General features: G+C 29.7%; 1 protein-coding gene across 1 annotated transcript in view; it reads left to right on the top strand.

Annotated features, from left to right (window-relative positions):
* The window catches only part of LOC126756813 (uncharacterized), a 76,274-nt gene that overhangs the window by 4,203 nt on the left and 44,929 nt on the right, over positions 1-27,142 (top strand). The window lies entirely within an intron of this gene.

The following is a 27,142-nucleotide window of genomic DNA, read 5'->3' as shown; positions in this document are numbered from 1 at the left end:
AGCGCCAAGCTACAGACGCGAAATAAAACTAAAAAGCTTACACACATATGTACATTCATCTGTAAATACACTACTCTAGAGAGAACAAGAAAGACACTGCGCTTACTAATAGGTGACTAATTTGATTACAAACTAAATATGACAGCGACCTGATAAATTGGAGTAAATTCAAGTGAAATTAAAGCGCAAGAGCACATTTAACAGTAGTTTCATTTTTTGAGCACATCAATGCGCAACACACACATATTTACATATAGTAGATACTACAGATGTATTTATGTACATATGTATGGATGTAATTGTAAGCGTGCGTTTCTGTGTGTAGGCAAATGAATGCCCTGTGCAATTGGTAAAACAGTTGCTCTGGATTTGAGTCATTCGTGCGCGCTTACTTATTGCTTATTTGCTTAATTCAAGTACTACAAATATTTAAGATAAAGCCGGTACGGGATTGGGAATGTCGTAAAACTTAGTCAGAAAAAGAAATGGTTTCTGTTGAAAAGCAAAGGGAAGCACAAAGTTTAAGTTAGAAGTGTTGCAAACAAGCTGAAAAATAAATTATTAATATTTTAATGCAGGGGATTCCGTTGCGACGGAAGCGATCACGGTAAATTCTTATAATAATACATACATACATATTTACTCATTTCAATAAACACCAATACATGAACACGACGGTTTACATATTGTGTAGTTAAATATGCGCTTTTCTGTTATGATTTTGGGAAATATAAGAATCTGGAATTTTTATAAAAAAAAGTTATTTTTTAAAAAAGGTTATGTGTGCATTATATTTTAGATTAGAAAAAACTACTTTTGGCGAATTCGTAACTACTTTCATTAAGAAAATTTTCTTCCGAAAACTATTTGTATTGTAACTATTGTATGTACTTGTTTACATTTATATTTATTTTTCATTATGTGATAGAAGGGCATAGAGTCACAAGAAGTGATAGGTAATAAAAAACTCTTTTCTGTCAGCAGAATACATATTCTTGTAGGAACGGAATACTTTTTTGGATATGAAAAAGCTATAATGTCCGAATATCGAATAAATCGGATAAGTTCTGATCGATTAGTGAAGGCTTTTTGACTGATTACAGAAACTTGTGGGGAGTATATATTTACTTATGGTAAATATATGTATGTATGTAAAAAGTATTACTTAAAGAAATTTGGAAAGCAAAAAAACTGAAAAAACAGTGTTTAAAATATTTTGTAACATTTCCTGTAGAATGATTCGTTTTTTCTTTTGCATTTTTTAAATGAGTATTAGAAATATTTGTTTAAATTTACAGTGAATTACATATTTCAGAAAAAGCTATATAAGCAATTAATAAATAATTGACATACATTGTTAACTATATTACTTGGCAAACCAACAAATTAAATAATAAAAAATAAAGTGAAAAAATAAAGCAAAAAAAAAAAATTAATAAAAAAAATAAAACAAATCAAAAAATAAAATAAAATAAAATTGAACTAAAAAACCTAACAATAATGAAAAAAATTGTAAGTTGAACGTGGGATTTTGACAATTCTTCGCGAAATAAAAAAAAAATAATATAAATAAAATAAAACAATTAAAAAAAAATAAAAAAAATTAAATTAAATGAAAAAAATGAAATAAAATAAAAAAAACTAAAACTAATTGTAATAAAACAAAAATAAAAAATAAAAATAACATAAAAAATTGTTTTAATGAAATAAAATAACATAAAAAAATGAAAAAGTAAAACTAAATGAAATGAAACAAAAATAAAAAAAAAAATAATATAAAAAATTATTTTTTTACAAACAAATTTGACAAAAAACAAAACAAAAAAATAAAATAAAATTGAACTAAAAAACCTAACAATAATGAAAAAATTGTAGGTTGAAAATGGGATTTTGACAATTCTTCGAAAGTAATAAAAAAGTAAAAAAATATAAATAAAATAAAACAAAATAAAATAAAAAAAATATAAAAAAATAAAAAAAAAATAAAAAATAAAATAAAAATAAAAACTAAATGCAATAAAATAAAAATAATATAAAAAAAAAATGTTTTAATGAAATAAAATAACATAAAAAATGAAAAAGTGAAACTAAATGAAATGAATCAAAAATAAAAAAGTGAATAAAATAATATAAAAAAAAATATTTTTTTTAAGTTGAAGGTTTTTTGACAATTTACATTGACTATAAACAAAACAAAATTAACTTCGGCTGCACCAAAGTTAGAATTCCCTTTAAAGGAACATTTTTCCTAGCTTAAAGAGTATAAAAACAACATTATCTTGATTTTAATCGTTCAGTTTGTATGGTAGCCGTCTGCTACTATGATGATCCGATTTCAAATATTTTCTCGTAAACTATAGCGCTGTTGTGAGCAATAATCTAGACAAAATTTCTTAAAGATAGTTTGTCAAATGCAAACGTTTTAATTCAAGGACTTGTTTATTGTCGGTCAGTTTGTATGGCATATAAGCTATAATGGTCCGATATTGGCGGTTCTGACAAATTAGCAGCTTCTTGGGGTGAAAAGAACGTGTGCAAAGTTTCAGGTCGGTATCTCATAAACTGAGGATAATAGCGGGACAGATGAACATGGCTAAATCGACTCAGCTTGTCGCTGACTAAACATATATATTTGTACATTACACATGTACATTACTTTGTACATTTGTATTATACATTTATTTTATACGGTCTCCGACACCATGAACCACCCACAATAGAAAATTTTAACTAAAATATCGAAAACCAAATTTGGTAGCATTAAAGATAGTGGCTATACCCCACTTTAATGAGGTATTCGCATACTGTCTTGTGCGAATTGAACTTGATAACTCTGTTTTTGCTTTCTCATGTATTTTTTTTTTCAAGGGATTATAAGCGAGCAGAGAAATAACGAATCGAAGTCAGCTATTGATTGTTAACAAAAAAAAAATAATATCATTTAAAAATATGATTTCTTAAACACTTTTCCATAATTTCTGTACTAATCATTTCTAATTGTGGACAATTAGTCGAAATGACACAATCTTGTTATATTTTACATATGTACTTTATGTATGTACAAATATACATATGGTAGTATGGTTTTGTGCATATTTGTTCAGCATTTCTTCGCATCGTGTGCCCAATTGCTCGCGTTTAGTTAAGAATTATAAATAAAATTGTTCAATAACACATTCATAAATTAATAACAGCTCTTATAAGATGCTATAAATGTATACGAAATATATGTTTGCGACCAACCTAACATACTTACATACATATGTATATATGCGTATGTATAGACATTTCTTAGAAGCCCCTTAACGCTCAGACACACTGAATAAAATTGTGTTAAAGTCGATCGAATGATAAATCATCAAGCGCAAAATATCAGCAGCAACAACAACAACAAGCAAGCGAAATTGGCGAAGAAGCAGTGACACAGCTGCAACAGTGTATTTTAGTTAGTTCGGGTCTTTATACATACTATGCATATGTGTATCTGCGCATGTGTGTGTGTCGGTCAAAATGATATAAAAGGAATTTTTGTGTGTTTAAAAAACAAATAAACTAAATTAAGTATGTGTGCATGCGCCGAATACTAAAGGAGCGCCGCAGCAGCGCTCGCATTTAGCAGATATTAAATGTATGAAATGAATACAACAGCAACAGCAACAGCAACAACAACAACAGCTGTACGAGCATGAGCCGTGAAAGCAACGAAAGCGATTCATAATTATTTACAATTGGCTTCGAAAGATACAACAACAAGTACAACAACAACGTGGACATGCTGAAATGTAGCAGAAATTGCAGATGAAGAGGAAAGATGCTGCCGCAGGATGATGGCTAAGCGGTGGGCAAAGAAGCGCTGAATGCTTAGCGAGATACACCTAACTACACATACAAGTACATACATAAAACATATATCATACACATCGGTATCCACATAATTTAAAATCGCACTTGATGCGCGCCGCGGCGGTCGGGCGGCGGTTAGTTGCAGCTGCAGGAGCATTTTAGTAGCGGTGCATTTGGCACTTCGCACAAACACTCTAACAAACATACATACATATATATGTAGGTATTTATGCACACTTCTGCGGTTATGATTTTGCCACGCTATTTTTAATAATTCCAACACATTTTCAATATTTTCGCACACACACACACATATTGAGGCATACACAAGCGCATGATATATGCATTTTAAGTTATAGAAAGACGACCGACTGCCAGGTAGGCTAAAGACAGCAATCAAATATTTTTAAATTCTGCAAACATACACACAAACTCTCTTGTAGATATGTAGACTAGCGGTAATTTGAAGTGAAACACTTAAAATAAGAAAATAAAAATCGTAAAATTCTGTGCATATAAAAATAACCGAACGGAAAACGCAAATTTTAGCGAAGAAATCGAAAAGAAAAATTAAAATAATAAAAAATATACCAGCGCAGTTCCAAAGTAAGCAAAACAGACGAGCATCTGAAGTGCTAGTAAAATCGAAAACGTAATGTGCGATGATTAAAGGAGTCACATAGGTATGCTCACACGTACGCAAACACATATGTATGTACATACATATATGTATGTATGTACTTTTATATGGAGTTAGTCGTCAGTGGAAGAATTAGTTTATGGCACTGATGCCAAATTGCTAGGGAGGGGCAGAGCCGTATTTATATAAAAATTATTAGTTGTTGTTGTTGGCATACGCCATGGCGCAGGTCAGCGGCCAGCAACAGCTGTTGCAGTTTGCTTGCCTCTGCTTTTGCTCTAGCGGCACATTGTCGTTTCCTGTTGTTAGTTAATGTGTTATTGTTGCTTCTATAGCATACTAAAAATGTATATAAAAAATATTAATGATATTTGTCTATTATATTATTATATTTGAAAATAATTTAGTTACGAAAATATGTTACAAAAATAAGAAAATTAATATAAAAACAAAAAAAAATAATTATAATTTTCAGTTGAATTAAATAATAAATATTTAAAATTAATTTAGTCACAAAAATATAATATAAAAAATTATTAAAAGAAAATAATAATGAAAGCACCTAAATTAAAAATTCATAAAGCGAAATCATTAAAAAGTTACACTGAGTAAATATGTATGTTTCCTTTAAAATACAATTATTATAAAAAAATGTACACATTGGGATATAAATGTATTCTAAATAAAAAAAATAAAAAAATTATAATTGCTTATAAAATAAAATGATTTGTGGAGATAAAAAAATGAGAATAAAAATATATATATTAAAATATGAAAAATTATTGAAAAATGCATAAATTTTAAGAAAGAAATTTTCAATAAAATTTTTTTTTTTAATTTTTGTAAGTAATAATATATCAAGCTTATTTATTTTGTTTGTTTTAAGCTTACAGTGCCATATTTTTAATTTAAATTAATTGTAAAATTAATTTTCTTATAACATTAAAACAACATTATTGAATTATTTATATTATTATTATTTTTATTATATTGGTATCTTTTATGAACTTTTTAAAGTATTTTCATCAAAATAAAATTTTAAAATTTTTTTTATCTTTATTTTAAAATTGTGTTTTTTTATATTATATATACATATGTATATACGTACAATGTATGTATATGGTTTATATCATGCATAACTTAAAATTTAACTGTTTTGAATTTTGTAATAAAATTTATGTATTTTTCAAAATTTTAACATTTTTTTTAATATTTAAAAATTTTTGAAAAATTAGAATATTTATAATATTTTTTACATTTTTTAAATATTTTGGATTTTTGGAAAATTTGTAATTTTTTTTAAATATTTTTGAAAGTTTAGAATATTTATATTTTTTATATTTTTTAAATATTTTGGAAAATTTGTAATTTTTTTTAAATATTTTTGAATGTTTAGGAAACGTTTTTATTTTTTTTTCATTTTTGAAATATTTTGGTTTTTAGAAAAACTTTTAATTATTTTTATTATTTCTAAATTATAATGTTAATATTATTTTTCATTTTCCCATTTTACTTTAATGTTAAAAGTTTTATACGAGTATTATTTCATTTGAAATTTTGAAAATATGGAATTTTTATTTTTTCTTTCAAAAATATTTTGAAAAGTAATTATGTATTTAATTTTATAACCAAAATATTTAAAAAATTTTATTTGCATATTTATAATAATAATAAATAATATAATTTTTAAATTGAATTTTTTTCAATAAAATTTTTGAATTTTAATTTTTTTAAAATATTTTTAAATATGTTGAATTTTTTCAATACAATTTTTGAAAGTGGATATTGTTTTTTTAATATTTGTAAAAATATGGAATTTTTATTTTTTCTTTCAAAAATACATATGTTGAAAAGTAATTATATATTTAATTTTATAACCAAAATATTAAAAACGTGTATTTGCATATTTATAATAATAATAAATGTACATGCATATGTATATAATTTTTAATTTGAATTTTTTTCAATAAAATTTTTGAATTTGAATTTTTTTTTAATATTTTTAAATATGTTGAATTTTTTCAATACAAGTTTTGAAGGTGGATTTTTTTTAATATTTGTGAATAAATTGAATTTTTTATTTGAATTTTTTTAAATATGTTGTATTTTTTCTGACTCTGTTACCAAATTATTAATAATAAGAAATATTTGTAAATATAGTGAATTTTTATAAATTTTTTTTTGCATAAAATTTTTCAATTTATTTTAAAATTGTTTATTTTTTTAAATTTTTTAATAATAAATTATGATCATATTTATAGTTTTTTAAAAATGTTTTAAAAATTGTTTAGTTTTTATTTTTATTTAATGATTAATATTTTATGTTTTATATATTATTTTAATTTTTCGACCAAAATAATAAAAAAAAAAATTAATATTTAACCCAAGCATTTGACACATATATTTAAATATATGTACATATATTTTGAACTAATAATTGCTAAAAGTACACGAAATCAATTTTTCCTGCTAGTTAGTGCACCAATTAAAAGTTCTGTGTAAGCGATTTCTCCTCGTAATTCAATGCAAATAGAAGCCACTGCAACTTGCAACACGTCACCCGATGAATATGCGATTTCGCTAATATTGCATACAATTTTCCAACCACACATGCATACATACATATGTACATATGTATGTGATATATTGCCAATCTGGCTGACGTTATTTGAGAAGCGCATTTAACACACAACAAATAAGCGCATTCACTGCAATTTCATACTAAACTAAAAAGTCAAGATTGCGAAAAAGACAATAAAAGAATATTCTAATAAAACGAAACAGGCACAAATTGACGATATGCACATGTTTAGATGTATGTAAGTGAGTGTGTGAGTGTATTCAATAAGCAGCAAAGCCAAGTGGAGTCACAAGGAACAAGTGTATGTATGCCTATGTGTGTGTTTGTGTAGAAATAAATTTTATAACGAATTTATTTAGTACATATGTATGTCTCCAGATACATATGTATATACGCTTAAAACTAAACTACAATGGCAGCGACAACAGCCATGACAACAATAACAACATTCTAGCAATACTGACTACTACAAAAACGTCGAACTAATGAAAAGCATAGCGATTCGTTGTGGCAATAAATAAATTAATTGATTATTATTTTTTGTTTTTTTTTGCTTTATTTTCCTAACAATGTAGGAATTTGTTTTTGTTTTTGCAGCGGCTGTTGCAGCATTGCCACTCAAACTCACATTAGGCATACTCAGCAACATTTCTCTACATTTTGTGTACATGTACATATGTGTGTGTGTGTTTGCTTGCGTGTAGTATAAGCGGGAGCGTTTTGTTGTAGGATGGCAGAGAGCGCGAACGATCGCCAGCAGCTGGGCGCAAATGCGCTGGGAATTGACTACTTGCACAAACACACAAAAACAAATGTGCCCACACATGCACCTATACAGCCATATTTCGTTGGCTATTGGGTAGTTGGGTGGTTGGGTGGCTGTGTGATTTAACCGCTTTTCTGCCTACTGCTTTGATAACCTTACTTGCACACACACACTCGCATGCTCAGCTACACACACACAGATTTATTTACTAATAGTGCAGCTAGTGTGCGCTAGTGCTAGTTCATTTACATGCATCTGTTGACGTCTTCGGTTTTATAGCATTCCTTAGGCTTATTAGAAATTGCAAAGCACAAAGATTAAATAGAGGTTATAAAAATAAATTGTAATAATAACAGCCGCTGAAATCAATTGACGAGTTCTACCGCATAAATTGTGCTTTATGTAATTCAGAAAATAATTATTGGTGCACACGAACTCAAAACGATTTGTTGCTCGGCATAAACGACTCGTAAATGAGCTCCGCTGCGTGTGTTGTTCATAAGTGAAGCCTAGTTTCCGGTGTTGAGAGACTTTTTTGACATTTTTTCTTCTCACTAAACATTTGGTAAAGATTTTCGAAGCCTAGTTTTAGGTGTTAGGAGACTTTTTTGACATTTCGTCCTGTCACTGAACTGCTGATAACAAAGTTTTAGGTTTAGGTAGGTTTAGTTTTAGGAAAAATTTTTACATTTTTTCTTATCTCTGATCAATTGGTAAGCATTTTCGAACACCTGAAATCTTCAAACGTGATTTTTGAAAAATTTGTAAGAATCTCTAGAAGACAAAATGACAGAAATTTGATGAGAGAGCATAAGTCCACCGATAAATTTGTGCTGGAATTTTATTTATAATGCAAAGAAGAAACATGAAGTATATATTTTCACCAAAAACTTGCACTTCAGTGTAATTACGCATTTCTCTTCCAAATCCAGGTGCCATTTCAGTAAGTCATCCTTATAGATTTACGTCTCTCATGTTTTTTGGCTTATTTTGAAATACTACGATTGCATAACTGTGATTTTTAGCTAACGAACTGAAGTAACCGATTCTCTAACCTATAAAATATCATTAGTTATGGGAAATTAGGACCAGTTTTTTAATTTAAAATTTCAATTTCTTTCAAATTTATGCAAATAACGGTTTAAAAAATATCAGAAACTTTGAATTGAGATTATATTTCTAGCAATAATCGTATAAATAGCCTCAACAGCAAATCTAGGCGGCATTTAAGGTGATAGTTTTTGTTATATTCCTCAGAATATTGCAAATGGTTGAAGTTCCTGAGAGTATTATATAAAAATTATGGACAGAACTGGCATAATTTTCAATTATATGTCGACATTAATATATGAACACTCTTATGTTTCGAAGAGAGCTTCACTTACGCATATGTTTTTAGGTTTTTGAAGAATAATAAAAAGTGGTATAATGAAACTATAAAACCAATGCGTCAACCCAGCATCATCTAGCTCAGTAAATTAATTGAAAAGTAATTCCTGCTGAAAAATCCCTATCATTGTCAACCTAGTAGGAGTTTCACTTCTAATGCTAATGGTAATGCTGCCACTCCCATTATCATGCCGTTCATACAAAAAAGAGCCACAGTAAGAGTAGTATTAGTAGTTAAATGCATTTACACGCTCAATTCGCTGACTTCAATCAGAAAAAAATAAAAACATAAAATCAAGATTACACACATATGAACACAAACTACACATACATACGTAGCAACTACAACAAAAATATATATATTTACATGCCAGTAACTTCAACAAACAACAATCGCAGCGGATTTAATGCAAATTCGTTCCATCACTCAAACACACATTAAAGAGCAGTCAGACGGACAAAGGAAAAAACGGTTTATGTGGAAAAATGCAGTAATTGAACAATGAATGGAAAAAGGAATGCTGAGAAATTGAGAAGAGTTAGCGAGAGTATGACTATTGGCGGCTGATAGCTGCTAGACGTACACACAAACATACATACACATATGTATTTATAAAAGTTTGTAGGTGCGAAAGTATTTGAAATGCAATAGGCAGCTGCATTTGATTATTGACTTTGATGTGTAAAGAAATTAACACTCCATAGAAGTGAGTGATTAAGCAAACGCAGTTAATTGAAGTGATGGTGGCGAGAGTAGAGAAAAAATAAAAAAATAAAAACAACAAGTATTAGACACATCCTTGGAGTATTGTAAATTGAGAAAAATGTTTAAATAAAAAAAAAACTTTATGTACCTCTATATTTATGTATGTATGACTGTGTGTGTGGCTTAAATCGGCTATTGTTAGAACACACAAGCGTTTGACAGGGCAAGAGACAGAGGAAAAAAAGAAGAAAATATTCATGCAGGATTGTTTTGTAGTAAAAAAAGAACAAAACCGAAAGATATTAAAGCTGACAATCAATCATCGCGTCACACCACATAAAAAAACAACAAAAAAGTTTCATAAAAACAAAACAATGGAAATATGAAAAAATAGCTATGCTTTGTGTTAGTGAATACCTTAGCGACGCGCAAACTAAATACTTATGTATATGTACATATACTATATATGTATATGTCAGTATGTTTGCACGCCTGCGTTTATATCGGTTTAAGTGTCCATCAAATGTTTGTTGTTGTGTATGAGCACTATCGTGATTTTAGGGGCAACATTTGACGAAGTTTGACAAATCATGTCGTCTTTGAATTATACACGCGTAAATACATATACACATGCATGCATACAGACATATGTATTTACATTCATACACACATTTTTACTTACATACGCATGCATACGTTTGTTGTTGCATATAAAAACATGCTTTGCTTTAGTTCCGCTCATGTGGCTGCGCTTTTTCTGTACGGCATACAGCCTTGTCTCTACATACACACACACACATGTAGATATGTATTTCAGTGCATGCTTGTACAACATAACATTCATCCATTTAGCCATAAACAACTATTAAATTAATTTCGAATGTTAAGTATTGAAATCAAAGTGTTGTAAATAAACATTCCTTCAATAATTGAAGTGCCAAAATGCATATGTAGCGTTGCTTGTGCTTTCACAGAATATTTTTTTGTCTGTGTGAACGCTTATGCTGTCAGCTGTGTACCGCTAAACTGGCGCATATGCATGAAAGGGGGCATTAATTGATCGATCTACTTTGGATATCAAACTTTTGTGCAGCATAAAAGACGTACATACATACATACATACATGTTTATTCGAAAATTTTTTTGCTTTCGCTTAGATATAAATTAAATTAAATTATTAAAGTAGTTTTTAGACTTATTAGCTTAAATAAAAATATATATGTAAGTATATCATTAAAATATATATTAAATATTTATATTTTTTAAATCTATCTACTTTTTCATATGGACTAATATTTGCAATTTAGTATGTACAGTGGATTATTTAAAACTTATTCGTGGAAGGAATGAGTTGTGCTGTTTAACCAGAAATCCTAAACCGCAGAGAATATTTGAAAATTTGGCAAAATTTTACAACTTTCATAAAAAAAAATTGCAGAAAAATTTGAAAATTTTGGAAAATTTGAAATTTTGGAAAATTTTAAAATTTTTATAAAAAGATATCCAAAATTTAAAAATTTAGCAAAATTTTACGATTTTCATAAAAAATATAAGATATTATTAGGCCTAAATTCAGGGGTACGTTGAAATTTGGGATCGCCAGCGTATAAGATATTTTATTGATTCTTCGGTGAAAATAGTATTACATTTTATATATTATTATACAAACTATTCTATTAAAGTAAAGCCCTTTATTTGTGAAAGTTATTACAGGTTCGGTACAACTGAAGTTAATTTTTTTTTCTTGTTATGTCAAATATATCCATTTCCACTTCAAAACCAAATATTAGAAAAAAAAACAGCCACCCAACGCTGTTCGAACAACCCTTACATATAATATTAAATCATATACATACATACATATATGTATATAAATATATACATACAATAAAATAATAAATCCTTTGCGGTCTGCATTAGCTTATTTAGTAAATATTGCCTTTGATCTTCAATTTCCCACAGTAATTGTGATTTCAGTGCTTTTTTCATGCCACAGGCAAGCAGTTGCCCACAATTCTATGAAGCATCCCTCCAAAAAGCGCTGTAACGGATGGGTTATCGCATTTCATATTAATATCTTGGCCTTAGCTTAAAATATATTGATGCGCTATGATTACTGCCACTAATCACAGCAACAACAACAACTGCAAGGGAACTTTAACCCTTAACTTACTGCGATTTAAAGGAATTGGGAAAAGTGCTGTCGGCGGTAATTAAGCAAGCATTCTGCAATGCTCCGAAAAAAAAAAAACGAATTACAAGTATAGAAAAAAAATCATAGAAAAAATTGTGGCTATGTGAACCCTCCTTTCTTTGAAGCCTCGCATAAAGTAAAAGTGTGAAAGCATCCATAGGCAAAAGAGACAAATGAAGCAAGCCGCTATTGTTTTGTTGGCGCGTTCGCTTGATGTGGCCGAGTGGCGTATAACAAATCTTACTATATGTGTGTATGTATGTAATATTGTATGTTGTTGTTTAAATAAATTGTGACTAATTGCGATTGGCTGTCAATTGGTTTGCATGTTGCAGACAAATAAATTAATGCCAAGCGCTTTCATAGAAATGTATATGTATGTGTGAAGAAAGTGACAGAAGCATGCCATACTTGGAGCAAGCACACATATGTACATGTATTCATACATATGTAAATATATATCTATATACATATATGTGTATAAAAACTCAAGCAAATATATACATATGTATGTACATACTTAAGCATATGTATGTGCCTGACAATGCCCTGCTTTGGCTTAGTTGAAATAATTCACCATATTAAAAGGCAAGAATTCTTCGACTTTTTTCTGCTTTTTCCATGGTTTCCATGCCATGCTTATTGTTGCTTTTGTTGTACAAGATCACGATATGCGCGCATATGCCGCGCACACGCGCTTATCTCGAGCGCCGCAGGCCAGCAGCCAGCAGATCGGCAACTGCTTGCCGTTTCGGCAGTCGGTCACCACGCTCGCGGCCATCAGGCGCAAGCTGGTGGCGGCTACTGTGCGCAACTGAACTGTAAGTGATGCGGACAGCGCCATCACGAGCTGTTGGGTGGTGCGCGCATAGCGTGTGACTACTTACATATATGTACATATATAAATGTGTATGTGTGTGTGTTTGCAGTTTAGCGCCTGCCAGCAGACAAGCAAATACGCCGCCTTTCAATAGTTGCTTTTCACAATTTAGCTACACTAAGTAATTGCATATAAATATTACTTTTGAAAACGCACTCACACACAAATATAGCAGTAGTTACTTGTATATGTGTGTGTGCGTATGCATGATTTCTATAGTTTAATTGCAATTTACACACCATTTGTTCGGTTTTTATTAGTTACAATTTAAGCGCACATGCACAAAAACAATTAAGATTAATATAAGCTGAAACTTACACACACACATGCTTACGTACAAACGCTTTTAGCGCCAGCGAAGGGTTGCTAGGCCTTTTCTGCGCACACACATGTCTGCATACATGTGTGTGCAGCTACTCTCAATACATCTCTATCATCTGGCCGCATTTATACTTAATCAAATCGAGCAAATGCGTGCTGCTGCCTCGCCCCCCTCCACTGAACGCATTGTCCATTTACATGGCTTTTGTTCGGAAATTCTCATTCAACGCATGCAATTAGTCGCTTTGTTGTGACGTCGTCAGATCTACATATACTTAATCACATGCATATATGTTTGTGTGTGTGCATGCGTGTGGTTCGATTTGTTAGGGTTGACCCCTTAAAATATACTTTAAAATAGTTGCTCGCACGCATTTACACAAATATTCAAATATGTTTCGAAATTTACAGACATATTTACATGTGTATGTGTGGACTAAAGCTATAAATTAGTGGCACGTGCACCAATACCAATATCGTATTTATTAGAAATGTAATTTTCTTTTAAACTTAAAATGGTTGCATGCTTGTATCTAATATATTGAAAGTATTCACTGCTGTATACATACATATGTATGTATGTGAGATAAATTGGGCGCAAGTTAATTGCTACAACATACCACTCTAAATTTCTTTAAATTTTTCCACTTTAATTGTTGTTGCAGCTAAGCGCGTTCTAAGGGGTTGTGTTAAGTGATAAATTAATTTAAAATGCCATTAATTTATTTACGCTTGGTATGCGTTGTGTTAGGAAGGCATTTTTCATATTATACTCTTAAGTAAAAACATTCAATCAAAATTTTTTTCGTAAATATTGGGAATGAAGTCACTTTTAAAGCTTAAAAATCAATGATCATTGAAAAAATTTCGGACCATTAAGAAATTAGTGAATTTTGGCGTATATATTTTGGACTAGCCACTCAGAAAAATATTACCAATACCAATACTATATATAACAATACCATTACTATCATTATTACTCGTTTATATGTCTACCATTACCATTACTATAACTTACTTCCATGATTTTTTTATTAATTCCAGAGAAATCCAGTTTTATCAATATTATTGAATATTTTATGTATTTTATTGTAAAATATTACCACTACAAATAGCATTACCGTTATAATTACTATTATCTAAATTACTATGAGAATCGCTTTTTTGATTAAAAACAATCAAAGTAATTTTCAATCGAAATTACAATTATGTAATATTTTCATATAAATTAAAATTACATTACAATTATCAATACAATTACAATTAGAATTCTGTTCAGTAAACCGCTTAAAAACTCACAATACTGAACTGTTCTGTTTTTATCATTATTTTTTTTGTACTTAAGTACATTATGATTACCACCATTATAATTACAATTACCATTACTTTCACCATTACAAAATTCCACATAAATTTTAATGAAATACACTGTTTCTATAGACATATGTATCTGCACACTATACTACAAATAACTACACTCAGTACATATTATATCTATGCATTACCTTTACAATTACCATTAGCAATAACTCATTTTCTGGGATTAAATATATGGTATATCTAATTTACAACATTTTTTTTTTTCAAATAAATCAAAAATGCAATACATAAAGATTACCACTATAAATAGCATTACCATTATAATTACCATTAGTATTAACTAAATTATTACGAGAAACACTTTTTTTATTGAAAACCATCAAAGTTATTTAAACGCGGATTTACAAACAATATATGTATATTGATATAAATTACAATTACCAATACAATTACTAAATTTATTATTTTAAGTAATCCTCATAAATACGAACAATAATGAACATTTCCGTTTTTATTGTTATTTGAATAATTTTTAAGTAAAATATCAAAACATTACTATTAACATTATCATTACAAATACCATTCCCATTACAATTACCATTACCATTACCATAACTTCTACCATTACAAATTCCCACATGACATTTAATAAAATATTCCGTAAATAAAGGCAAATCACTTATAAATAAATACACATATATACATACATACATACATACATATGTATACATACGTATGTATATGTATATCTACGCACTTCACAGCACACCCACTCCCAAAGCAAGTATTGAAATTATTTTAAACACACCCATAATTAAGTAAAACGACATGTGCGTGTGCGTTTTAGACAGACACATAACTTTAAATAGTCAAAAATCCTGTCGGCGCACATTTTTGTAAACGCCCCCTAGGCAACAACAAGCGAAAACACAACCAAGAAACAAATAACAACTGGCAAATAACTTCAAACCGAATTAAGTTGACACAAACACATAGACAGCAATGAGCAAGTAAACATGAACAACCTTTGGGCAAATCGAACAAATCTAACACAGAAATACCTTAAAACGAGTTGACAAATCAGAATTTCGTACGGCAATTGTTATTAATCATGAGAATTTAATGTAAACCAGTTCAAAAGGTAAATGCAAAGCGACAAACCCGAGCGAGAGCAAACAAATATGTATGCGAGAAGAAAATAAAATAATAAAACGACAATTAAAGGCGCAATATTTGAATGAATTAAAAAAAAAGAGAAACAAAAAATTTCATATATAAAAATAATATTAAACAAAATTTATAATAATATAAAAAGGGAATAAAACAAAAAATGTAAAAAGTTAAACTAGAAAAAAATATGAAAAAATTAGCTTGCGCGCAGTTGGTCAGAATGAGGTCACCAAAAACTGTACTTTTTTTTATTGTTTTTGCTTAAAATTTTAGGAATTCGTTGCGCAAAAACAAAAAAAAAATTATTATGAGAATGCAACACGAGCAAAAGCAGTGTATGAGAATTTTTTAAGAATTCGGCGAGAACAATACGAATTCAAGGAGCGTTAAAACAAGTAAGATTATAAACAGGTTAGATCACTTTTTTTTTTTAATTCGTACTTTTACGCTACAAACATAATTAATGGGCGATTAATTATATGAGTTGATATTTTAAGTAGAATGCTATTTATTGAGAAAGAGGGTTGAAAAAGCGAGTTTAAAGGACTATGTGAAATGGTAGAAATATGTGCTTATATAAGAATGCATGAGTTTATATGTACATACATAAATAAGCTTATGTAAAATATATGCTGCTTTTATGAAATCCTTCATTTATACGGAATCTAAAAATCACTACCAACACAATGCTTTGGACTATTACCTATAGTTTTATCATTACTTATATGGTACTTCAATGGTAATAGAATTAAAAAAAGTATTGAATCCAAAACTTATTATTTATTATGCCTTTACATGATTACCTAAAGTTTTATTATTATATGTAGCATTACCATTGCAATAAATACTGAGAATTAATCCATTCCTTTACATGATTACCTAAAATTTTATAATTACCATTAAATATTTCTTATTTCGAGTATTCCTCAACAAATAAAATTTTAATATTTTAGGGGTAATTTTTATTATTGGTATTCTACTTAGTCTTTATAACAATTACTATAACCACAAACATGTTTATCATAGAAACGCAGTTGTTACACCAATAACGGTACGTTTACCACTATGTAAATTACCAAAACAATTACGAATACTGAATGTAGGTTACATTTTGCATTACACACATTACTACAATTACAAGTATCACTACAAATTACCATTACATTTTTTATTACTGCACGATTAAATACTACAATTAACTTAATTACTCTGCGATATCATTATAATTACCATACTAATACCATTATCATATATAAAACTATGTTAAACCAATAACGGTACGTTTATCACTATGTAAATTACGAAAACAATTACCATTAACTAATGTAGATTACTTTCTATATTACACACATAACTACAATTACAAGTAACATTACAAATTACGATTACATTTTTCATTACTGCATGATTAGATATTAAAATTATTGTAATTACTCTGCGATATCATTATAAATACCAGTACCAATACCATTACCATATACATATATGTATAAAGCAATATCACTACAATTACCAGTACCAATACCATTGCTGTATATATAAAATTGTGCTGTCAATATCTATTGACAATAAGCCTCAGTTCATAGATCAGTGGCCCCAGCTTTTTATAAACTCCTTGAGTTCCTGTAATTACCTTCGCATTGTTAGAAACAAAATTTTTAGGAGCTTCTGTATTCTAAGACTTGACTTCAAAAAAATACATCCCATACACTCAACTGATTTACATTAAAAACTAATTAAGCATTTGCTGTTAAATAAATTTGTCACGAACAATTTTGTAGAATTCTTATACTCAAAGAAATACTTCCAATTGAATTTCTTAAGTGACACACAGATGCATATCTACTGATAAATTTGACGAAAAACAGAAGAAAGAAATTTCTTCAGTTGCAACCATTAATCCATACATCACACCATTTGTTGGCGTTGCTGTTGTTGCCTTAATACTCATGCGCATGCATTAATACAATACTCGATATCTTTATATGGTAGGAGTTCGCTATTGTTGTTATTGTGGCTGACTTCGCTCCTTTCGTGTACGAACGTATTTGATGATGACGGATTGTCGCCTTGCGCATTCCTTTGCCACAGAGCCGCACAGTCGCAGTCGTTCAATACGATGTTCAGTTGATGAACCGTCGAACCCTTTATTTAATGCATGTGTATAAATATGCATTTGTATGTATGTACATATATACATACATATGTGTTTGTATGTAGAGGAATTGGTATGATGATGGCCAATCGCAGTTTATGTCACTTGAGGATTGTTGATTGCAAGCGTGTGCATATGTTTGTTTGTATGCGTTGATAAACGCTTATGCATACAAACATACATGAGTATGTGTATATGTACACATACATATGGTTAATTGAAATTGTGTTGTAAGCATCAATTTGCGTTTTTCAGTCTGCTTGAAAAATTTCCAAATGGATTTTTGGGTGTGTTCTTTGATTCCTAATTACATAAACGTGCAGAATATAGCATATATGTATGTAAATATAAGTTTTATGTCTATACATATGTACAAGTATATACATATGTACATGCGGATGTACATTTGCATTCAAATAAGTCATTAAATATGGAAACTCTCCCCTTTTTTCGACGTTTTGAATATTCGACTTTATAACCATATATGTTTGTATGTATGTATATAATTTAATCCTTCGAATAATCCTTTTTCTAAAGATCAATAATCTTATATTGTATATTCCTTTGATCTGCTGATAATTTATTATTGTAATTTATGGAACTCACTAACAAAATTTATAAACATACATAAGCGTGCAGAGAATTTGAAATCGAAGATGGTTACAATGAACAAAAAATGAGAAAATTAAGTTTTAAATGATTTCAGTTGAAAAATCCAAAATTCAAAAAAAAAAAATAAAATAAAATAAAATTAATTAACTTAAATTAAATCCAGTTAAATTAAAAAAAAATTAATTAATTTAATTAATTACTTTTAATGATTAAATTAAAATTAATTAAATTTAATTATGTAAGTCAGCAAATTTTTTTATTCAAAATTATTTAATTAAATGTAATTTAAGTTAATAATTAAATTAATTAAATTTAAAATAAAAACAATTATTAAATTAATTAAATTCAAAACAAAAACAATTATAAACTTAAATTACATTTAATTAAATTAAAGTTATTTAAATTAACTTAATGTTTAATATGCACAAAAAATGAGGAAATTAAATTTTAAATGATTTCGGTAAAAAACCAAAATTAAAAAATATACAGTAATTAAATTTAAAATAAAATTATTTAATTAACATATATTATATTTAATTATTATAAACTAAAATTAATTAAATTAAATTAACAAATATTTAAATAAAAATTAAAAGAAATTTAATTTGTTTTGATTCTATTTTATTAATTAAACTTCATTTAAGTTAATTAATTCCTTTTACTTGATTTTAAAAATAATTTAATTTAATTTTATTATTTAAATTTAATTTAATTTAATTTGGTTTAATTTTATTTTATTAAAAATAAAAGAAATTATAAAAAATTGGTTTTGAAAATTAAATACAATAGTGTTTCTCTGGAATAAAAATGATTTCCAAACTCGTAAGTCTCAAAAAAATTGGTGCTGATTCTGTATAAATATATCAAATTTAAAAATTAAACTCATTTAATATAAATGTTTACAAAATATTGGAAAAATTTTTTTTATCAAAATATATTATTTGGACTTTTTTTATTTATTATTTATAAAATATTGGACATCTTAAAGAAAAAAGCCCGAAAAAGTCCAATAAACAGCAATAAAAATTCTTATTTCTAGTATAGTGATGTACTTGTACATATGTATGTACATAAGTATAAGTATATATAAATATGCATAATCTCATTTATTTCTTTTTTCGTTCACCTTACACACTTCCCCTCTAATTTCTCTAGCCATTTAATACTCAAACAAAGCCGCGCACAAAGTGAGTTTCTAATTTATTGTTTATAGCTAATAATAGCATTAAAAGAGCACATGAATATCCGCCAAAAAAGTACCTAAGAATGTACTCCACCCCTTTTTCAAGTGTCACAAGCTTTCTGCTTAGAAACAAGAGCGCACGCTGACTTGCCAACTTCTTACTAAACGCAATACATAAGTATCTACATATGCATACATTTATACGAGTTTGTGAATAGTACATACATACGTGTGCGCTTGCGCCTAATCTCGATCAGTCTTGAGACACTACCCTATTAATATTTCAATCACATCTGCAAGTCAGCACCAAACTCATGCATACGAAGACAACTAATATAGACGCGATCAGAAAATTTTGGAGAACAAAAGCAAATCAAATAAAAGCAACGCTTGCGGCTAATCATTCAAACATCTGCCTGGCTGATTTCGAATCATTAAATATGTGCATACATACATAGCTATATCTATGTATGTATGTATGTTTAAAGATATGCTTAAGTACGTGCATAAGTCTCCGCAGACCGCTAGTTAGCTAGCGCAGTCTTCGCTTTGTCACAGCGCTTTGCCTGACTTCATTTCCACTTCCACTTAAAAAGCGCAACGCAACTCTTTTTGTCGGTACACCCTTCTTCCTACTTAAGACGTTGCTTTAATTCCCTAACGTTTCGCTGGCTTTATCTTTATAATCACCTAATTTTTGTGTTTATAGAAAATTTTCTCACAAAACACGCTTAGTACCGCTCGTAGGATTTAACGAATGCCATTGTTGTTGGCGTTGTTTTAGAAAATGTTTTCTGTTTGATTTTGGTTTTTTTTTCCTGCGAACGTGGAAGTGTCGCTCGATTTTGACTTACTCGCATTTTGATTACCATTATTTGTCATCGACGTGCATTTGTTGTTGTTGTTTTTTGTGTTTGTTTGTTTGTTGTTAGTTATGTCAGCGTGATCGTCATCGTCGTCATCTTCGCCTTCGCCATCGCCTTCAGCTAAGCCAGCCAGCTGCAGCTCCAGTTGTTTTATTATTACTAAATCGATTTCGATTTCTTCTACGAAACTACACACCCTAATTCTAGTTTCTGTATTGATTTTTGACATTTGATTTGGGTTTGGGAGTCGTTTTAATCTGCAGCGATTGATCATATTTTGCGCTGGCGCTGCTCTTGCTGCTGCCCGCGTGTGATCGCATTTCAACGAACACACCAAAAACGAAAAACGTCATAATGCATGTTCGCGGTAAGCATGAGTGGTTTCGTGAGATTTTCCATTAATCTTGGATTAAAAGAGGAGGCGAATGCGTTTTGAATTTCATAAACTACATTAATACGCTTTCATCAGTTAGACCTTCGGCTGCTGCAACCTTTATTTATATTTATTAGAGTTTTGAGTGATGGATTACGATCGACTTAAATACAAATAAATTTGATTGGAGGATGGCAAGAGTAGTGCTCGGTTTACGAGATAGTGTTCGAAATGTATATCCTAATAATGGGTTTCGTATTATTTTAGGTTCCTTTAACAAAATCAGTGTTAAAACTTTGATATAAGGAGCTTTAGTAAGTTTCTCGAGTTCAACAAAACTCAACCGATCGTGATGATCATGAAATATTCAACTTACGGATGAAAACGTCGGAGACCCTATAAAAAAATATACATACATATATAAAAGTATGTATAAATGATCAGCATAATGAGCTGAGTCGATTTAGCCGTGCCCGTCTATTTGTCTGTATGCGAACTTGTACCTCAGTTTGTGAGGTATCGATCTGAAATTTTGCACCCGTCCTTTTCTCCGAAAGAGATGTTAGAACCATCGTTTTCGGATCACTATGGGATATAGCTGTCGTACAAACTGATTGATCAAACTCATGTCCTTACATGGAGAATCTTTGTATGGGACAAGATATATCTTCCTGAATTTTTACATGGGTTATTATTCAAGATAACATTCGGAAATATTTACTAAAGCTCTACTATGAGGTCAGGTTTCAAATTCGTTCTTACATTAAAATCTCCCATGGAGTTGATCACAACGGAGCGTTATTGAAACTGTTGTAGTGCCCAGCAACCTCATGACAATAACACCTAAGAAGTCATTTCAAATACACATTTCTAATAGCCTCAAATTGACCCCTAGCCGTAGGTTTAGTCATACTCCTTACTACTGATTTGAGCTTTTTCGCTTATGAAAAGATCTTGTAGGTTTCGAATTGAATTTTTTAATAAAATCTTAGCAATATTGTGGCATATCTCGAAATTTGTCTGCTTACCATACAGTTCTTAACTAGTTTATGGAATCTTTCATAAGTATCTTGAGGAGCTACATGGGTTTTCAAAATTTTTTTCTCATATACAAAATTAAATATTTTTTTCGAATTTTTTATTGTTACAAACATTCAACAAATAACAAAAAAATTCTAAAATTTTTGAAAAAAAAACTTTAACTCGGCCATTGCGCTACTTTCGGTGACTCCCCGGAAAAAAGATGCGATGGCGTTGGCAGGATTACAGGATCATCTAAAGTGAAAAAATACGTGTTTTAGTTAAAACCTTAACTTAGAACTTGGACGAAGAAAAGAAAACTGAAAATTGGATTATTTCCAGACATTTTTACAAAAAAATTAAAATTTCAGTGAAAAAATTTTTTTCAAATAGTTGTAATCGAAATAAATCTTTCATCCAAGGTTTTAAGAATTGTATCTCAAAGACATGTGTAAAATTTCATGAGGATCGGTTGAGTAGTTTTCGTGAAATCCTGCCAACCGATTTAAAAACACTGTTTCGGAAAAACACGTTTGCACAAGTTTTCAAGGCTGTATCTCTGAAACTATTACTCGGATCAACTTAAAAATTTAGGACAATATTCTAGAGGTATTGCAGAATTTAATAAAATAAGAAAATAAATTGATTTTTGAAACCCGTAAATCCTTAAATAAAATAGATACATATTTAAAAAGTTTCTTTGACGGGTTATTATAACCACAATTGTAGTATGATAGTTTTAATGTACTACCGTTATTTGAATAATTTGAATTTTGGGATTTATATTGATTGCTCTGCATGATTTCAATATGTTAAACTTGATTCACTACAAGAATATTCTACTCAGCAAAGCCCTTCTGCTCCCATTTAATAAAATTTTCCACTAAAAATAAGTTCAATATCTTACTCATACAATTACGTCATAAAAACAACTACAATTGTTTCTCATAACCCCTTTATATGCAGCTTACCCAAAGCCTAAGTATATTTACATTTCAAAATGAATAATTAACTTCCAATAGCAACTTTTTAATTAAATTTTAAGCCTCATATAGTCTAATTAACTAGCCGCGTATTTATTGTTAAGTCAACAGCGCCTATATCTGCTTGTTAAAAATATCAACACGGTTAACCGCTAGCTTTTGCGGCGCGGCTACCACTGATAGTAGCGTACCGCATAAATCCTCGAACTTATTTATTTAATTTTATTAGTGAAGCGATTTTTGTCGGATTTCTTAAAACAAACAATTAACCATAAGCGGTCGCACGTTTTTTATCACTCTAATTGCAGTTGTGATTATAACTAGATACTTATATATATTCGTACATACCACAATTCGTACATACAAACATGTATACATACATATATAGGTATTTACATACATATGTACATAAATACCTACAAAAACTCATAAGTATATACATACTAATATAGTCTTCATAATATCACGAAGCACCATTTTATACCTTCGTTTATACAGTGAATCTTTTGTAATTCAAGAAACAATAACATACAAAGCGCCTAAATAAATATTAATTTCCGATTAACTGCAAAGAAAACAGGCGAGAGTCAGTAAAAAAGCCACACTTCCATATACATCTACATATATGTATGTGTGTGTGTTTGTCGGTGCAATATGTCTTTATAAAGGCAAGCGTGTAAGCAATGAGCAATTTCTATATGCAACCATAAAAAATAACGCAAGCAACAATAGTAAGGAGCAGCTTTTCGCTAGCATCCAACCGTACTTAGCTTTAATAATGCATGATAATAATTAAAATATATTTTACGTAAGGAAAAATACCAAGCTTCAACGTAAGATACGCATTTGCGTACTCGTTTTTGTTTTGGTATTTGTGAAGCCCCGTTGGAAAAGGCTTAGTACCTACACTAGGTGCTGTTTTACAAATTATGCAAATTCTGAAGCATTTGAAAATGTTAAAAAATAAAGCCCCTGAAGGTTTTTTCTTCATTAAATTTGAAGCATTTGGAAGTGATAAATATTAAAGCATCTGAACGCTTTTTCTTCGTTAAAATCTCTGTGATATAAAAAATATATACATTGCTATGTTAAGTTTTCTCAAAAAATGCAAAAAAGATGCCATGACACGATTCAAATCGAAATAAACAGTTCTGAACCCCTAAAAATTTTCTTCTCGACCTCAGATCAACTATATATTTGTCCTTTAATTTTTGTTATTTTATCTACCTTTTCCAATAGGTTTAATCCTTTTACCAAACCAAAGTAAAGACTGAAAAGCATCCTATATGGCCTTGTTTTCAAAATTGCTCGTGTCAAAATGGACACAACTTTCAATGAGAGCGTCTAACTCTATAAACTCATTTTCACTGAAAGAGTACAAACATTTCAAGATTTTAATCAGCCATTCCTTTTAGCAGACAGTTCTGTTTTGATCCATGTACTTTTAGCGCCTGGGGTAAGGCCGTCGTCGGCAGGTACTCACGTCAAAACACAATTACTCTTATTCTTTTTTTGCTTTCAAAAAATTATCGACCTTCGCCTAAATATGTGTTTTGAGACAGGTTTTTCCTTTTATGAAAGTTGGAACTAATTATTTAAAGGTTGGAGAATTTTGTATGAAACCAGTAATGAAATATATTTTCACTATGGGTTATACTCGCCTATAAAGAGTCAACTGCTTGAATATTATAATTCTATATCATCATATGTAGTCTTTTCTTTTTTTCTTTAAAGAGAAATTTTAGTCTAAGAAATTATAAAAATGTAATTAATTTAGGATTTAGATAATTTTAACCCCTAATAGGCTGTAAGCTCTTATATGGACTAGTAAACTCAAGTGGTTCTTATGCCTATATTAAAAACTTGCTATTTTCCAGTTTATATTATGGATGAATCAATGTCGTTTGAAGAATTGAAACTTTAGTCTAACATTTAACTGAATTGAACGGCAGTATCCGTCGAATATACAAAAAATTATGTTTTGGTACCACTGATCCATCTTACGACTGATTGTAAGCTTCGAATATGGAATCCCTAGTTTACAGAACCCTTAACTCGAATGACATACTAAAGTTATCAAAAGCAGTAAATCGGAACTTTAGCAAGTCATAAAAGTAGCTCGTTGATCGTGTTGTTGTTGATATGATGTTAGGAAAAAAATTTTCAATAATTTTGAGGTAAACTATCTAGTTTACAACCTTTGCCTGTTTAAAACTCCGTAAACCGAACAGGATGGTTTCCGGCTGTTCTTAGGATCGTCAGACCTTTATTTCCAGATTTCTCATTGGGTACGCTACCAAGTTTCATTGTTCGTGTGTTTATGTACATAAGTATATGAATTTCTTAGACAATATGGGGATGGGTAAGACCCCGTCGACGCGCATTAAATAAACTAACTGGCAGTTAGTCTATGTACTCACTTCAACCGACAAAATGATGCCTCCAGAAGGCAAATCAGCAGCTGCGCTAGGCAGCCAATAGCGACCATGAGGTGCTGTGACTGCTATAAATTCTTTTGAGCAGACATACTTACAATTACAAAAATAGTTTTGCAAACCACATATATGTACATAAAAAAAATTATTTTTTAAAGAAAACAAAAAAATTGTTAGAAAAAGTATAAGTTTGCATATGATAAATTAATTTCTTATTATAACAACCATAGCATGCAAATATAAGTACATATGCTTAATACTATAAGTATCTACTATCTGTAACCATATATGTACATATGCATATATGTATGTTTGAATGTATGTAATGAAAATAAATTCACGATGAGCAAAGCGATATAAGAAATCATAGTAGCAACAACAATTAAGAGGGAGCAAAATATCAATACACTCATACATACTTATACACTATTATAAATTTATATGCCATAAATGGTTAGATAGCTAGATAATAGCTATGGATAGTTAAATGAATGCATAAATGCTTGAAGCGCTTTGTTGTTTTACAGCTAAGGTGGGGTAGGGTTAACTGTGTCTGATGCGCCAACTTACATACGCACATACTCTCATACATACAAACATACAGGCAACATGGCAATGACAGCGCTAACGACTACTACATATTAAACTTGGAAGTCATACTTGCAAATCTATACATTTCTACTATATAAATATAAATATGTAAATACAAACATACATACATATGTATATATGTAAATACATATATATATAAAAACACAGCACACCCAATTTAGATTGACTGACGACTAAGGCATGCCATGCCAGGCGTCTACTAAGCTGCTAGAAATAAATTTTATTTGCATGTAAGCAAACTAAAGGAACTCGACGAATTTTTATTGGACTTAAACCCATCCTCAATTTTGTTTTTTATAGTGCCTTACCTCAATCGAGTTTATGGAAATTTTGGGCGCACTTCAAATATTTATATATTTACTCAGTTATATAGTAAATAAATTATTTTTATTATGATTACTATTAAGAAAAACGTCAATTGAAGTCGGCTAATTACGCATGACACCTAAAAGCCAGCAAATATGTATCTATATATTGTATATATTAATTTATGATATATTATACATATTTTACTGAAACGTGTTTGAAATTTAAATTTCGCATTAAAACCAATTCTGTTTAATAATTACAAAATATCGCAGAATAAACTCAACTATTTGCTTACTTATATAATTGTAAAAACTAAAAGCTTAGTATTCCGCACCCGCTGTGGTGCCAGTACACGCGTCACTGACGATCTGCACGATCGACAACGCCATTATTCTAGTATTTCTTTACACGCACATTTTAGAATAGCGAAGATTTCGTAAGCGTTTTGCATACAAATTAAATTCAATTAGCAGAATCAATAGAAATTAAGACGCAGCTACTTACGCACGCCGACGAGTGAGCGGTACGCGCAGAGTAGTTTGTAAGCGCTGATCAGTGCAGGGTTGCAAAGAGATATGTAATGGGACTTTACTTGACATGATTCTTAAGAAAATTTTTTAGCTTGCGTCAACATTATCTTTTATATATTTATATATTATTATCTGCGTACTTGGAAGTATAATTTTTGGTGTAATAGATTTTGTGACGTCAGTGTAGCTAAGCCGCTAAGTTCTTTTGTAGAACTAAGTTGAGTTTGTCGCGTGGTTTTTCTGAGTTTAGAATC

This window comes from Bactrocera neohumeralis, chromosome 4 (assembly GCF_024586455.1).
Source record: "Bactrocera neohumeralis isolate Rockhampton chromosome 4, APGP_CSIRO_Bneo_wtdbg2-racon-allhic-juicebox.fasta_v2, whole genome shotgun sequence".
Taxonomy (NCBI): domain Eukaryota; kingdom Metazoa; phylum Arthropoda; class Insecta; order Diptera; family Tephritidae; genus Bactrocera; species Bactrocera neohumeralis.
This window is presented reverse-complemented; position numbering and strand designations above follow the sequence as displayed.